Source organism: Neopelma chrysocephalum, unplaced genomic scaffold, assembly GCF_003984885.1.
Source record: "Neopelma chrysocephalum unplaced genomic scaffold, ASM398488v2 Primary Assembly neopelma1_347, whole genome shotgun sequence".
Taxonomy (NCBI): Eukaryota; Metazoa; Chordata; class Aves; order Passeriformes; family Pipridae; genus Neopelma; species Neopelma chrysocephalum.
In genome coordinates, this window is record NW_020898011.1 from 1,012,820 (window position 1) to 1,029,398 (window position 16,579).

General features: G+C 42.0%; 1 long non-coding RNA gene across 2 annotated transcripts; it reads left to right on the top strand.

Annotated features, from left to right (window-relative positions):
- Positions 1–224: 224 nt before the first annotated feature.
- On the top strand, positions 225–6,442 carry LOC113978648. Of its 2 annotated transcripts, none has more exons than XR_003537629.1 (3): positions 225–303; positions 1,150–1,308; positions 4,122–4,383. It is a non-coding gene; the product is annotated as an uncharacterized LOC113978648 (long non-coding RNA). The 2 variants fall into 2 exon arrangements; XR_003537630.1 differs by lacking the exons at positions 225–303; positions 1,150–1,308 and adding exons at positions 1,886–1,983; positions 6,266–6,442 and having other exon boundaries at positions 4,122–4,258.
- The last annotated feature ends 10,137 nt before the right edge of the window (positions 6,443–16,579 follow it).

Here is a 16,579-nt window from a genome sequence, read left to right on the forward strand (position 1 = left end):
AGAGTGTTGCCCCTTGGACAGGGCCCGTGTCCTGAGCCCAGCCTGGCCGTCAGGGCAGAGCCGCTCTCCCACCTCCGCGCTCCGGCGTGTCCGTGCGGCAGGACCGATGGGCCGTGAGCTGATCCCTATTGATCGGGATGCTGCCCACACCCGCTCCCAGCGCCCGCTCCCATCGCCATGGCAACCCGGAGCCCGAATCCTTGTCCACATACTTTAGGAACCTCATTAAATCAGGCAGCAGGACAGCAGCTGTGGGCTCAATGTGTTCTGCTGACAGCCGGGGACTCGCTTTATGATGCTCAGGTGATTTTTGGCCCTCTCTAGGCCAAACTGTTGAGAATGTGGAGCTGGTGGGACAGATGGCAGAATAAATAAATATTGCCAATATGTTTAATGTGCACACATCTTCTGAGAGGTGCAAAGCAACCTCGCTCAGTCTTATCAACTCTGATAATTTTAAACAAAGCATAAATAAAGGATAAAAGAGTAGAGCTGAGCTGAGGGTTTTCTTAAAAATTTATTTAAGAGGGTGATTTTAAGAGCAAATGGATTGAACTGCAGGGTTGTAGAAGATCTCATAAAATTTTGCACAGATATAAGCAATTAAAGTTCTCTATCTCGATATATAATCATGAAAATTCAGCAATGCAAGGCCCAGATCTTGAGAGGTCGATTCCTTTTTTACCACTTGTCTTCCATGAGGCTCTGCCAGAGGTAACATCAACAGAATAATATCCTCTATTTCTTAGGCAGAGGAGTTTCTCATGCACCATAGGAATTAAATACTCCAGCCACCCCCAAAATCTGGCTTTCATCAAGCTCTGCTGCACTCCCCTGATCTGGGGTTTGGAATTATTAGCATAAATGGGACTTTATACCATGGGGCTAAGCTAAAGATAGATTTAGCCCAAAACCACTCTAAATTCGTGTACAGTACATTTTATGTGATAATGATTGCAATTATTTCATGTTCTTCATAGTTCACCTATTTTGACTTAGGGTGTTGGAAAGCAGTAAAGTCAGAATGTAATTAGATGCTTCGTGTCCTGGTATTTTGCATAATTCTGAGTTGGTTTGGGCTTTTACATTATTGCACAAATAAAGTGGAAAAATGGTGGTGTAGAATTCTCATGCTCCTTTTTAATGTAGGCAAAATTGGTTGTATTGCTGATGAATGATTCCCCTGGTGAAAGGTGGTCACCCAGAGGATATCTGTGGTTCCAGTCATTTCCAAAGGACCAAATTAAACAAGGAAAACACTGAACTACATAAAATAAGCATGTTACAAACCCCAAGATCCCAAATCTGGTATGTCTCAACAGGAACTGAAAAATAGCAGTGCTGTCATCCAGGTGCTTTAATTTTTTGTGGAAGGGAATGACAGATGTCCCAGACCCTAAATTATAATTTGTAGATCCTAAACAAAGAACCTCAATTAACCACTAGTAAAGCAATTATTAATATTGGCTTGAATCCATTCTGCCCAGGGTCTCAGATTGCAAACCAGTCCAGTCAGCTGCCCAGGACTGCCTGACCTGGTAGGCACCTAAATTCATTTGATAATTCCCTACATCCTTTGAAATTGCTCTGGACCCTTAGCCAGAGAGCCAGGACTGGGTTCCTTTGTTTTGCATTGGGATTTTTTTTGGTAGCCACTGGTGGTGTCATATAAAACCGGCACAGGCACCAAAATGCGAGGGTTTCCCCCTGCCCAGCTGGTGCCAGGCTTGTGGTGGGAGGGAGATGTCTGAGCTCCTGAGCTGTGGATGCCCACCTGCAGTGCTGGGAGGAAAGGCAGAGTCCTCTCAAGCTGAGTGTCTCCTGGAGAGAACATTTCCTTGTGAGGTCGATTCCATTGCCCTCAGTGCCTGGAACACAGGGCCACCTCCTTTGTCCCATGCAAATGAGACACCCACTGCTGCCAATCTGTTGGATGAGCACTCTCGGAGATGAAGAAACCTGGAGGACCTGGAAGAGGAAAAGGTGGAGTCACCATTCCTGGAATTGTTCAAAAGATATGTAGATATGGCTCTTAAGCACAGAACTTAGTGGTGACCATGGTGGTAATGCTGGGTTCACAGTTGGACTTGGTGGTCCTAAAGGTCTTTTTCAACCCTAAAACCTGGATCCAACGTGGAGAATGACACCAGAATGTTCCTATTGCTTCCTGTAGCCTCAAAGAGGCAGAAATGCATCTTCTCATCTAAAGGAAGCCCAGTGACAGATTAGTAAACCCATAAAAGTCACCTCTTGCTAAAAAAAATCCTCAATTTTCAAATAGTGAGTGGAGCAGTGGTCTGGCCACTCTAAAAGAGAGGACTCTGCCTGAGATGGACCTCTGGTCTCAAGTATGACCATCCTCATGTTTAACTTCAGTGTATTGGATTGCTGTCTAGAGGTTAAATTTTGCATATTGGTGTTGGGAAGAGGTGAATGCAGACATTAGATTGGATGCTCTCTGTGTCTCTGCAGGGTTTCCATTACAGGTTAAGAAGTTACATGAGATGAACCCTCCTGCCCCTGCTCACTGCCTGCCCTGCAGGTACCTAAAACCTCAGTCAGTAAACAATTAAGATACATCTGTCAGAGGGACCCAGGATATGTCCCTTGGAACAATATTTTAGGACTGCTCCAGTCATTTTAGGAACATGATCTATACTATGCCTGGAAAATCAGACCCTTCCTTTTTTGGCAGGTTTATTTTTCACTCACTGTCTTACTCCTTTTGTGTATTTGGAACTCCAAATAAATGCATTGTTTTGTATAGTTCATGATCAAGGACACTTTGTTATGCAGTTGATTTTATTCCATCCGTTGAAAAGAAAAATGATACAAATACCTTTTTTGGCTGCGTAAATAAGATGAGCAGAAAGAATCTAAATTTAATGACCAAATCTGGGTTGCCTTTCTCCTACAGTAAACTCCAGGGAATCTGCTGAAGTAACTAATGTGCACAGAATCAGGGTTTAAATGTGGCTGTTTCACCTGAGAGAGCTGAGGGACCAGCTTAACAGCATTCTCCAGGAATCCTGCACAGAAGAGGGATAATGCCACATATGCTGATAATATGAGATCATCAGCTGCAAGCAACTGCATGATAAAAACTACTTTTGTTCTCCAGCACCACCATAAGAGCTCAAGGAAAGCTACTGGGGCATTCATACAGCTGATTCCCAAGTGCTGATAAACAGAGTCTCTTAGGCCGAGTTGGGCTTTTCCAAGTGGAGCACAAAATGTTTGTGACACCTGCCTTCAGCACTGCTCACCTCCACTTTACTGGGCATTTGTAACTGTGTAGGTGTTGACCCTGGAGAAATACACTGGAGGCTTGATTTGGGTAGAGTAGAATTACACTCTAAGTCATAAATAGAGTATTTTAATTGTTAGTCTGTATAACAAATAACCAAAATAATATCATATAAAAGAAGGGAAAATCTTATTTATAATGGCCAATCGTTAGCAACTGACACAGAAGCTGTCCATTCCATCACTTTTAGTAATGTTTAATAACTGAAAGTAGCTTTATTCCTTTCCCCTATTAGTTTTGTGGGTGCTTGCTTAACAGATAGATATTTGTATTGTACAATTGAAATTAATTAATTCCCCCTCAAAATTTACTAATTTAAAATTACTCTTAGTAAAACCAATTAAAGTATTTGTTTTGCTTTGTATCAGTAGTTTAAAAATGGCTTTTTAAGTTGAGCAGCAAAATACAGCCCAGTGAATGCACCTGTGTTTCTAATTAAGCAATCCACATTGGAAATAAATAACAGGAACACTTTCAAATGATAACAAGTGAAAGCCAATTCAGCTTCCATTTTAGTATTTGTGGTCCCAAAGATAATGCCCAAATCTCATCAACTCCACTGAGACTTCAGCAGAGTTATAAAATTTTCAAATGTACTCCCAGACTTTGCTGAAGAGTTGGCTTAAATTAAGGTCGATGACAGGCAGGAGTCCCGTGGGAGTCACCAGAGTCATATTAGCACAGAAGGAAATAAGCTGTCCTAGTAATCTCTAATTTCTTTTCCCAAATCCTGTAAGAAATTCCATTTCATTATGCACTATTACAGCAGTTCTTCACATGATGTGACTGATAGTTTTCCATCTCTGTGTTTCAGTGGATTAGCTGGAGACATGACAGAGTCCACAGCCCACTTGTTTGAGAAGGATTACCTTAAATTTCTTGGTCTTTTGTTGTCAGAAAGGTCCAATTTACGCTGTAGGGGAAACCTGCCATCAGATAAAGGGCATCCAGGTGGGAAGAACCATCTTCTCAAGTTCTTCTTGAAGCACATGAATGTGCACATGCTGAAGACATAAACCTCACTTGTTCTCAACTAGAAGTATCCATTTTTTTAGTGCAAATTGTTCATTTAAGGAAAAAAAATTGCTCAGTTTCTGTAAGACCAACCCAAACTTTACCTAAAAATGATGTCTCATTCTGTATTTACAAAGCAGCTATGGGCCATTTTCCTTGTGCCATGCTGACTCCATGGCAATGATGGTGAGCCATAGAAGGTTCTGGTTCCTGCCCGGTGTGACTAATTCAGACACCCAGAATACTCCAACAACACCCTGGAAAGTATTTCAAGGTGAAACTCCATAACTCCTTTGGAAATAGTGGTGGATAGGGTCTGGGAAAGGAGTGTGCTGTGGAGGAGTCTCCACCATGGGGAATGTGCTGGATTGAGCATCTGCTCCCCTGAGATCAGGGTCAAACCACCAGGACTTTGTCTTGGAGGTGCTGCCTGTGAGGGACGTGTCCTTGTCTGTAGGAAGGGATTAAAAGCAGATTCAGGTTAAATTTATTCTTCCTGGTGTTTATATGACCAGGAGGATGATGTGTGTTCTGCTGCCCAAGGCTGGTTTGCTCATCCTATGGGAAAGGGGTCGGGCACTTGGCAAAGTCCCTTTGTGAGCCAGCAGACTATCAGACAGACTCTCCAAACCTCATTAGTAGCAGCACATGGACTTATCTGTCCATAAATACTGGTGAATTAGGAGGTGGAGGTATTTCTTCAGCAGCTGTATAATTTTACAGATGCGTTTTCAAGCACTGGCATACTTTAAAAATTAATCTCTTTTAAATGAAATGTTCATTTAAAAATGATGTTTAATGAGGTCTAATGCATCCTGAGATGCTGGCAGAAGAAGGTTTGTTCTGCAGCTGATCCTGACAAAGGAGGGTGGGGAGCTAATTAGGAAAGACAATCAAACTTTCATTAGTATTAATAAAGCCTGTACATTAAAATATTTTGATGCAAACAACTGCTTTTTGTGTTTCCAAACCCCATCCTTTTCTATCAGTGCTTCTTTTAAAGATGCTTTATTGTGTGGGTTTCTGGATGACACCACATGTAATAGATTTCTTGGAAATAGAGTTTAACCATTAAACATGAGGATGTGTGTCATTATTTTCTTCAGCTAAATGCCTGAAGGTGAAGCTGAGTGAATTTAATGCATTAAGAAAGGTAATTATCAGATAATCTTGATTGCCAAGATTCTTCCTCCTCCAACAAAAACTGATGGTGGCATAATCTGTGTTCCTTTCTGACTTTGATTTAGGTCTGACAGCAGTTCACAGCAATGTTTCTGTGTTATTTTGTGTTTTCCTGCTAATATTTCTTCTGTATTTCTCATCTGTTTCCTTGTTCATCTGCATAAATTACGCTTCTTTTACCAACTCCTTTCCTTTAAGTAATAATTATACGGTCAAATGGATTGCTGTGCATTAAGGGCTAGAGGGAAAAAATTGGCAAATTTTCCAGTAACAGATTTTTTTTCTCCTTTTCAGAAAGCTGAGGTGTAAGTTTGTCACAGCTTTCGCAAATCTTCTTTCTCAGCAGTCATGCATCAAAGGCTTAGAACTGCAAATGAATTATTTTGATTACTGCTGCCCTGGGAAGATCTCCAGGGAATGGGAGGTGGCAGCTTAGCTACTGTCCATCCCTGCTGAGCTGAATCCTGCTCCCAGGGAAGTAAGGCATTAGGATTTTGGCCACTGACTTCCCTGGATTTAGCATGGAGAGCACAGACATTTTTCCTTCAAAAAAATAAAATACCAGGCTCAGGCTCCTGTGAAGTCAACTCCCCAGATTTGGTGGGGTTCAATATTTTCCTTCCTGCAGTTAGACAATATTTAGGTAAAGTGAGGGAGATGAAATGAAGGACACTTGAGGAGACAACAAGAAATAAAATAAAAAGAAAATTTTTTCCAGATATATTTGCATCATCAAAGGCAGAAAGAGCTTTTCCTTCCCAGGTTTTTGCTTTTCTCTGATAGATCCTTACAAAACTGACTCTGCCACCTCACTGTGGGAAGGATTAGAGATGATGATAAGGATAAAACTAATGAGGATCGAGAGAAAACGGGCAAAACAAATTTACTCAATGCTTTCTACGGGATGTTTTCATCAGTTCACAAAACCCTGCACTGCAAGGCGTGAAAGGTTGTTTTCATTACAATTTTTCCTCCATCATCCATAACTGGAAGGGGAAAAGGCTGGGGCAGGAGGAGTTCCTGGAGCCTGTATCCTCACCTCTTCCCAGTTCCTTTGTCACCCACCCGTGAGGGCAAGGAAACTTGGCAGGAGGGTGGAGCCAGGTGTGGGTCAGGCTCTGCTCCCAGGGAACAGGAGACAGGACAGGAGGAAACTGCCTCGAGTTGTTCCAGGGGAGGTTTAGTTTGGATATTGGGGAAAATTACTTCGCTGAAAGGGCTGTCCAGCCCTGGCACAGCTGCCCAGGGCAGTGGTGGAGTCCCCACCATGGAGGGATGTAAAAGCCTGTGGATGTGGCACTTGGGGACATGGGTTAGTGGTGGCCTTGGCAGTGCTGACCTCAATGGTCAGAGAGGGTTTTCCAGTCCAAATGATTCCGTAATTCTGTGATTCCCTCTCCTTTTCCACTTTGGCTGCCTGTACTTCACTCTCTGTGCAAGGAGCTGTGCTGTCCCTTCCCTTGGAACCAACCCCTTGTTCATCACCAAGCCCTGCTATTCCAGCTTCTCTTTTCCATGTGATCTGGGGAGGCGCAGACAAAGTCCAAGAGCTGGGAATCCCAGAGGAACATTGCATCTTAAATCACAGAAAACCCATGGAAAGTATCAAATGGCCAATAAGTGTTGCTGTATTTACACAGCAGCAATAGTGAATTTGCCAGAGAGCATAAAGGCAAAGTTCTTGTCAAGGAAAGCATATAAAATAGTCTCTTATTTTAATTAAAGTAATTATTCAAGGGACACCAGATGTTTAAAAAAAAAAAGGAACAAAACCCTTTGCCTGACAATGAATAGCATCATAAATTGCCCGAGTTCTCTGTGACAGGACAGAATGGATCCACTGATCAATATATCCCTCCAGTTTTATAAAATAATGTTAATGGCTATGGCTGTCAATACTCCTATGGAAAATAATTTAATAGAAGATTATTGTCAATCTATTACTTTTTTTTAAAAACCCCATTCATTAGAATCATATCCTTCTGCAAGTTGTCTGAAAAAAGGGGCTCTGAAAAGGACTCCCTGCTGTAGTAAATTCTATAGGCCTTCAGAGGAAATTCCATAGAGCTGTATTACATTTCTATAGATTTAATTCCTAGTGCTTTCTGTGGGATTTTTTTCCTAGGAGGACATATGTGAGAGATCTAATGCTCTATTTGTATGTGCTTTAGCATTCAGTAGGCTTCATCCTTTTTTTCCTTTGTGGGCTACCAAAAAAATTTCCAGTAGGACATGTTGGCTCTTATGTGTTGAATCCAAGCTCAGTGACCGTAGATTTCACTGCTTATGTGGGAATTGGAAGTCAGCAGACTCCAGTGGATCCGTGAACAACAAATTGGGAATCTCTGCTTTATTTATTTCCTTTATGCTGGCCATGGAATGGAAAATGTACCCACCACTGCATTTGGAAGCAGCTGAGAAAAGCTGCTTCCACATTTAGACTCGTAACACATTAGTGTGATCGTCTCCACTGTCATTTATTAATTCACACAGATTCACATCTGCTTCTCCAAAGTGAAGATCAGGCTGGAATTACCCCCAAAGTATGAAAACAGGAGCAGTTTTAAATCATAAGCAATGTTTCTACCATGGTGTTGGTTTTCAGAGGAGCAGCATTAGGGGAGTGGAGGGCATACTCAAGGAAGAAAATATTCCCAGGCTGCTGGGAAGCTCAGACTGTGAGAGTGTGCAGCAAATAAAAAATCTACACCATAGAACAGAAATGCAGCCTGTGTGTTTGGATGTGTTCAGTGCTGGGTTCTCACTGGCACTCATTAAAATATGAGACTCATATTTTATTCTTTCCAAGACCAGCATTTTGCCCCCATTTTGGAGCTGGAAGACAAAAGAAGAACCTTTATAATATTAGATAATTAGATTTTCTTGACTTCTAGACAGTGAGTGTTTGCTGTTGTATCCTCTTGGTGTGTAAGGCAGACAAATCAGTTATGAAAGTGTTCTTGTTGGCTCTGAGATATCATACAGATGAAGGAGCAGAAGTTTTAAATTATCCTGATGCAAAACAATTCTTGAGTCGGGGTAGACTCTTTTTTTTTTATGTTGTAGGATCTTTGCAAGTGCCCATGAATCAGTGCATTTGGAATCTTATGGAACAGGTTCAAAACTGTCAAAGAGGTCTATTCAATATTGAATATGGTTGCACTGTGAATAGCAGAGAGGAAAATCCAATGTCTGCCAAAGGAATGTAAAAAGGACTGATAAAACAAGCAGAAATCAGTTCTTTCAACTCCAAAAGGTTTTGTTTCTTTTTCCTTTTTTTTTCTCCCTAAGTAAAAAGACATAAACACAAAAGCTGCAGTTGACAGTGCCTCTTTGACAGCACTTTTGTAGCCATTTAAGCAAAACAATGCAAAGCAGCTTTCTGGAGGCCGCTGGCAGAACATACTGTAGCTTTCAAACTTCACACAGACTGCTGAGAAATGAAATGTTTGACTGAGAAGCTGATGTGGGTTTGGCAACATTGCTTAATTGATAGTGTGAAAAGAAAGAGGATTCTGCTTCCACCATCTGCAGCAGTAAGGGGGACCAGCTCTTTGTCTGATAGCATCTGTAGCCTTTCTCCCACCTCTGCCTCACCAAAATAGGGTGATTGCAAGGAAATGGTCCAGCACGTGAACCGGGGAGGGTCAAGGAGTGTGGATCTCCTTTCAGGTTTAATTACTGATATGAAACTCCTCTTGGGTCTGTCCTTATTCCTGTTGGAGAAAGGTTGTTTGGAAGTGGAGCTTGCTGTGCTGCACTGGCTCTCCTGAGGCTCACAGGTTGGTGCTACCCCAGCTGAGAGGGGTGAGGGGCTTTAATGCAGGATGGCTTGTGCATTTGGGAATGTGATTGGGATTTCCTGCTATTTACAGATTAAAAATCCTTTCCAAGCCATTTGTGGCTCTCACACCAATCCTTGCTCCTCTGCTTGGTCCTTCCCCTCTGAGAGACAGGATTTTCTTGTCCTTGAGCAAACACAAGGGTTGCCTTGATGGCCCAGAGCGTGGCCTGTTTATTCCAGCAGCAATGGCCAATGCAGGGAAAATGCAGTATCAACACAGCCACTTAATGGATAAGCCAGACCAATCCAGAGCACTTTTTCCCAGTACTCATAAATCATGAGCTAAATTAAGCCCTAGGACAGAAAGTTTTAAATCTCTTGGAAAAAAAAACAAAACCAGACATTTATTTTCAGGTAACAAGAATGGTCTCTTGTGGAGTTTTCCACACTTCCCTAGCTCCTTCCTTGTTTTCCTTTTTAATATGGAAAGGGGCTGATCTAGCCCTAATGTGACAGAACTTAAGCAAGGAGCAAGTTTCCCAATGAAAAGACTTGAGCGTCCGTATGACCAGACTTAGGAATAAGGTACTTAGTTGTTAAATTTTGATATTTTGAAAGAGATTTGCAGAAAGTTTTATCACACTAGCCTTTCAGTTTCTGTAATGCTTAAGAGAGGAATTATGGGGCAGTTCTTGCTCTGGTATAAATATCATCTGTGAAAATAATTTCATGTGATGAGAGTGTTTGTGACTAAGAAGTTGCACCACGCATTGCCATTATCGCCTTAATCCTCCTCTGTGTCCATCCATCTGAATTCCATTCCCAGTCTGCCTTCGGGCGTGTTATGTACAATTAATAAATCATCCTGAGTAACTCTGGTTTTTTCCATGTATGTAATTTTGGCTGAATTGTTTTCAAAAAGGAGAACAGTATGTTGGTTGATATACAAAGCCTGTGTTTGTAATCTCTCCTGTATTTAGCAGCATACATCATGCTGCTCAGGCAAAGATGGAATCCTAATAAATCTGTGCCCAGAAGCAGGGAACCATGTGTTGGTCTGGCAAGCCAGTTATGGATCAAGTAAGGAATACACTTGAGGTGGCAGTGGACAATTCAAAAGCAGGAGAAAATGAATGGAATGTATTGAAAATCTGTTTTCAGGAAGTTTATACCCAGTTCTTATTTGGACTTCTGAGCACAGAGCTTGTCTCCTTGCTCTTGGGAGTGTCCTGTCCCAGCAAAAATTTCCTGGCTTTCTCCCACTGTTGCCCTCACTCAGACTGCAGCCCAACCTCAGGGCTGCAATGGCTGTTCCCATTTTTCACAGAATCATAGAATGGTTCGAGTTGAAAGGGACCTTTAAAGCTCATCTACTCCAATCCCCCTGCAATAAACAGGGATACCTTCCACTAGACCAGGCCTTGAATGTTTCCAGGGATGGGACACCTACTGCCTCTCTGGGCAGCCTGTGCCAGTAGTTTACCACTTTTGTTGTAAAACACTTCTTCCTTATATGCAAACTAAATCAACCCCCTTTTAGTTTAAAACTGTTGCTCCTTGTCCTGTCACAACAGGCCCTGATGAAAAGTTTGTCTCCATGTTTCTTATAGACCCCTTCAAGTACTGAAAGGTTGCAATAAGGTCTCCCTGGACTGTTCTCTTCTCTGTGTTGAACAATCTCGTTTTGGCAGCTACACCTCAGAGAAGGACCAAGCTGGTGAATTTCCTGTGAATTGTCCATCAGCAATGCTGGGAATGTTGCTTCTCTTTGGGAATGTCAAAGCAGATTGATGAAGTGACATTATTTTACGTGCAGCTCTTCAAGGTGTGGTCCTTAAATGCTAAAAGGTGTTTTTTAATTTTTACACAGACCAGCTGCAATTCAGGTTTCTTCTAAAATGTCAATAATGAAGTTTTAACTTGCAAAAATTTATGATTAAAAAAACCTGGGGACCCTGTTTTCTGACTCAATTTCTTCATTTTTCTGAAGTTCTAAACATACAAATACATTTTCCTGAAACGGTGTAACCCAGAGGGAGGCATTTGAATGTACTGGCCTCAGAGGAGATGACCCCTACTCTTGTGACTTGTAATTAAGAGCCTATCATTGAAATTGCCAGGAGTATCTGCTCATTCTGATTGTCACTCGTTTTTACTCCAGCTGGCTAAAAAGAAAAAAAAAAACGGTTTTCTTGCAGGTTTTTATCTGCAAAAATCACAGCAACCTGTTGTGACTGGTATAGATCTGTGAGAGAAATTATAGCAATGTTTTGATGTGTAGTGGTAATACTTCTGTCATCGACACCCGATGCTGAAGGCAGAGATAACTTCTCCAGGAGAGGGATTAGTTAAAGTAATCTGCAATAAATAAATTTGGTCTGGGTTGTAAATCACTTCAATGTTCTTCATAGCATTTTGTCTTCCTCACTGGCCTTCAGAAATTTGGTGTCTTCACTGGACCTGACAAGTGTTTGTGTTTCCTCCCTAATGAGTGGCTTGAGAAGGGCAGCAGTTGGGAAAGTTCAGAAGTCCAAGTTTGGGTTTTTATAATTGACACTTCAGGGGTTTATTTTCCCTTCCCAGAATCCTGACAAATGTTTTGGGGGTTACTTGAAAATCAGTAATGCTGAGGAAAAGACTGCAGGGAAAGCAGAGTGCAATTCAGTGGAAAGCTTTCTGAAAACTTGGAAAGTTGATTTTATTTTAATTAAGCACATTTAAGGTTTTGAAAAAATCCCTTGTAAAACTAGATTTTCTTTAGCAGACAAAGTGCTTACAAAATTCTGCTGCTATCACTGCTTAAGTATTGTACATACATGTTACTTACCAGTTCTGTACAGCATTTTAAACCACACATCACCTTTCTTACACTTTTAATACTTTCTTACACTTTTAATAGAAGAGACCCCTTCAGTACAGATAAGAACAGTTCACCACAATTTAGATTGTCCTTTTTTTTTCCCATGGGAAAAGAAATTGTGCTTGGGACAGAGTAACGTTTGTGGAGAAGAGGTTTGTCTGTTCCCTCCGCCCAACAGCTCATGAGCTGGAGATAAATGAGGCAGCAGCAGCAGCTCCAGAGGAGCCTGGAACAGGCCCAGCTGTGTCAGGTGAAGCTGCCTGGCCCTGCCTGGAGCCGTGGCAGCTCCATTATCCGCCTCCTCTAATGATGTGCCGAGACTTCCCATGGGCCACCCCTCGTTATCCGACGAGACAGCGCCAGGAATGCACCTTTCCCGGCTGGGCTTCTCCGTGCCCGGAGCCCTCCTGCAGCTCCCGAGACAGGCAGCACCTGCCCCTGCTTCCTGGGACACCCACAGCTCCAGCCAGGTTTCCTTCCCTTCCCTCTGCTTTTGCTGCTTCTCAGATGTGTTTCCTACTTCACACTTGGCTAAACCTCCCCTGGATACGAGCGTGTCGCTGTACATTTCCAAGCTCCTCATGTGGCATGCCTTGCAGTTAGCTCATTCTTTCTGCTGGATGGAACCTCAATACATTAAGAAAAGGATTAGTATGTGCGAGCACAAAAAAAATGGGAATACTGTAGAGCACTTAATTGGCCAACTGCCGTCAACCATTTCAGCACTTGCATCTTCAGAGCTACTTGTACCGTATTGTTAGAGGAGAATAAATCATTTGACACAACTAGGTTTTCGAAAAATATGTGAAAACCATTCAGGCAAAAAATCAGTTGAAATGTATGAAATTTTCCATCTGAGTGCTCTCTGCTAAGAGAAAATATTTCAGCGAGGCACAATATTTAATCTTGTTTTAAAGTAAATAGTTTACTATATAAAATCACTTGGGGTGTAATTTTTTTAAAAGGCAATGTAATTTTATTTCAGTTTTGAGGTTTGTACCTTCAAATGCTGGAATGCTGGAACATGACAAGGCCTAGGAAAAGTTGTGTGTTAGAAATAATCCTGCAGCAGTTGGGTTGTATAAGGCAAGTGCATGGATTTAAATATATAAAACACTTTAATAGATAGAAATCTGTGAATGTGACTAAGGCAGAGCAGAGCTCATGATTGCTTTTGTACAAAGCGTGGCTTTCCCACCTCTACAATGCATGACCTGGGTGAGAGGTTTTTCCTCATCTACACTGTTTGGAATGGTGGATTTCACAAAATCACAGAATGGTTTGAAGGGATCTTAAAACTCATCTTGTTCCAACCCCCAGCCATGGGCAGGGACACCTTCCACTAGCCCAGGTTGCTCCAAGCCCCGTCCAACCTGGCCTTGGACACTTCCAGGGATGGGGAGTCCACAACCTCTCTGGGCAACATGTGCCAGGGCCTCACCACCCTCACAGAGAAGAATTTCTTCCTAATATCTGATCTAAATCTACCCTCCTTCATTTTAGGGCCATTCCCCTTGTCCAAAGTCCCTCTCCAGCCTTCTCGGAAGCCCTCTTTCGGTATTGGAAGGGTCTCTAAGGTCTCCTGAAAGCCTTCCTTTTTCCAGGCAGAACAGCTAAGAGAAGGAAGCAGAGTAAGTAAATGATGGACTCCAGGTCTGAGCCCAGGTGGGTCTTCCCATTTTCTGCCAAGGCTTGGGTGGTGCTCACTGATGTTTGGGACCTCTGAGTTAAGAGTATGGCATAAAAATACAAAGTTTGGGCAAGGTCAGTTTGTATAAAGGTTTTATTCCAAGCTCTGTTTTTTGGACAGAGATGTAAATATAGAAAAGAGCATGTCAGACCTAAGGTACTGCAATTGAAAATGTCCACTATGGAACACTTAGCTAATTAAGTAGGGCATTAAAACTATAGGGGTTTTGCAACACATGCATGGGTGTGAGCCAGTCATGGCTCATTAAAGTCCTAATCCTGAAAGCTGCTGAGAACAGGAGACATTTCTCTGAACTGTGCAATCTTTTGCTCTGAAGTTTTATGATCTACAGGAAAACAGTCCTGTATCCGACATCGATACAGGACCAATACAATCAAACAGTAAGTGGCTCCACATGCATTCCCTTAATTGTTAGCTGTCCTATTGAGATTAAATTGGGCATTAAATTAAAGAGAGATTAAATTGTGACCTGAGGTGTAGTAGTCATATACATACTTAAATATAAACCCCATTGTTTATTGGAAATAAAAGAACTCATGTTGCTTTGTTTGTAGAATTTAGTTTATTCTTCTTAATATAGATTTAAAAAAATTAAAAATAACTTCTGACTGAGTACGGTCTGTGTTTACTCTTTCAAAGGAAGAGCAAAAGGAAAAGCTTTAGGGTCCAGAAAGCTTTTCCATCACCCTCCAGCTGCTTCTGCAACATTCTCCTCTTCTCCACAGGTAGTGATCAAGGAACCTCCTTAGAAATCCTCTGCACACAGCTGGGAATCTTCACTTTTGTGGATCTTAAAAACTGAATTTGCCTCTTTTTTCTGAATGTATAGGGGAATGTCTATTTTTCTAATGACTTTATGGTTGGAGGATTTTTTCCTCATGTTTTAGCATTGTTTTGGTGACTTGATCATCCTTTAACAGGTGGGTTGGCAATCCATGGTACAAGTTCTGAGAAGGACGAGGGGGGGGGGTAAGTGGTGGGCAGCAGGTCCACATAGGCTGAGGTTTTGGAGCTGCAGCATCTGGGGGAGGCTGCAGATGACAGCCCCCTTGAATTTGGGACTGAAGTGGGATGGGCAGCCCTTCTCTGGCCTAGCAGCAAGACATTGCCAAGCAGCTACTTGACAGCATCTTGTTTCTTTGAGAGGCCACAACTTCCAACTCCCACCAAACCCCTGCCAGTGCATGTAACCTCTAATCGAAAGGAGAGAGGAGCAGCCTGGCACACTGCTCCCAAAACCTTGCTGATCTTTGCATTAACAATCCAACTTTTGAGTTTATTTTGTTCCTGCTTGTCCTTCCCTGTGTTCAGCTCTGCTTGCTGTTGCTCCTCCTCTCTGTATTTTGATATTTCTCCATGTTTCTTCATGTATAGCAGTCACTGTCCAGCTGAGATTTCCAGTGGTGACAGGGAAGATGGCAATGTACACTCTTCAAAGCATTTAGGGCTTTTGGGGAATCTTGTCCCTAAATGACTGTCTGTGAGTAGCAAGCCTTGGTGCAGGATATAGACCCAGCCCAACTTAACTCCAAAATCAGTGTGGCATTACCCTGCAAGGACCTACATGAGGTAGGTCTTCTATCCATGAGGCTTGGTGTTCCTTAGTGAGCGTACAAACAGGATGATCCCAGACATGGGAACAGAGGACTGAGTAATGTTTAGGCTGTGCTTAAGTGAAAGTGGTAGCTGAAGATCCAACCCATTATATTTTCTGTTCTTTTGAGGCTGAAAATAGTGTTGGTGTGAAATGGGGCATAGAGTTGATGAAGTGATCAAAACACAAAGCAAATTTTGGTCTTTTAAGCACTGTCAGGCAGAGGACTGGACAGCCTCAGATGAGTTTGATAGTTCACTTGAGAAAACAGGCTCAAGCAGTGTCTAATCTGGAATGGATCTTGAAGGATTCTAGCTCCCAGTCCAGTGCTCAGCTCATTAGACAACACTTCTTTGCCACTTCAAAAAGCAGTTCTACAGTTTCCTCATTTAAAACCCTTTTGTTCCTATTGCTCCATTTTTTATTTATAAGAATGTTAAATTAAGCATTTGCCTTAAATTAAATCCTGTAAATCTGTGATATACTTTTCATTACATGAAATATTATAAAATAAACCTTGTCATATAAACAATTAAAAGAAAGAGAAAATTCAGACACATTCTAGAAATTGAGCCGTCAGCCTTTGCAACGAAATGCAATCATATTCATAGAAAAATAAGTTATGAAATTAAATAATTAAAAACTATACCCAGACAGGGCTGTCACATAGGAGCTGATCTATCAGAGCTCCATGAGATCTGTTCTCAAACCTTAGATCTGCGGGGATGATACACAGCAAAAACCTCCCACAAAAGGGCACGAGCTATAGGTGTGAATTACTGTAATTACAATTCATTTAGCAAAATTAGGCTGCATATTACTCATTGATTTGAAAGCAGTTTGGGTGTTGAAGAGGAAAGGTAATGATTCCATGCTCAGGAGATGGTAGAAGGTTCTTGGAGTCAGGTGATGGGATCCCCAGGATGGCTCCAGGCCATCAGAGCTTGCTGGGGGCTCCAGCATGAGAACCTGGCCTTAAATGCCATGAAGTTATTTGAGATTCAGATAATTTCTGTCAGCTTCTGAACCAGATCCTGGGCTAATCTGCACTTTGTGCAAACCCATGAGCTTGCAGTGTTGGAAATCAGAGCCAAATGAGATCAGTTTGTGCAGAATGAACATGGTAG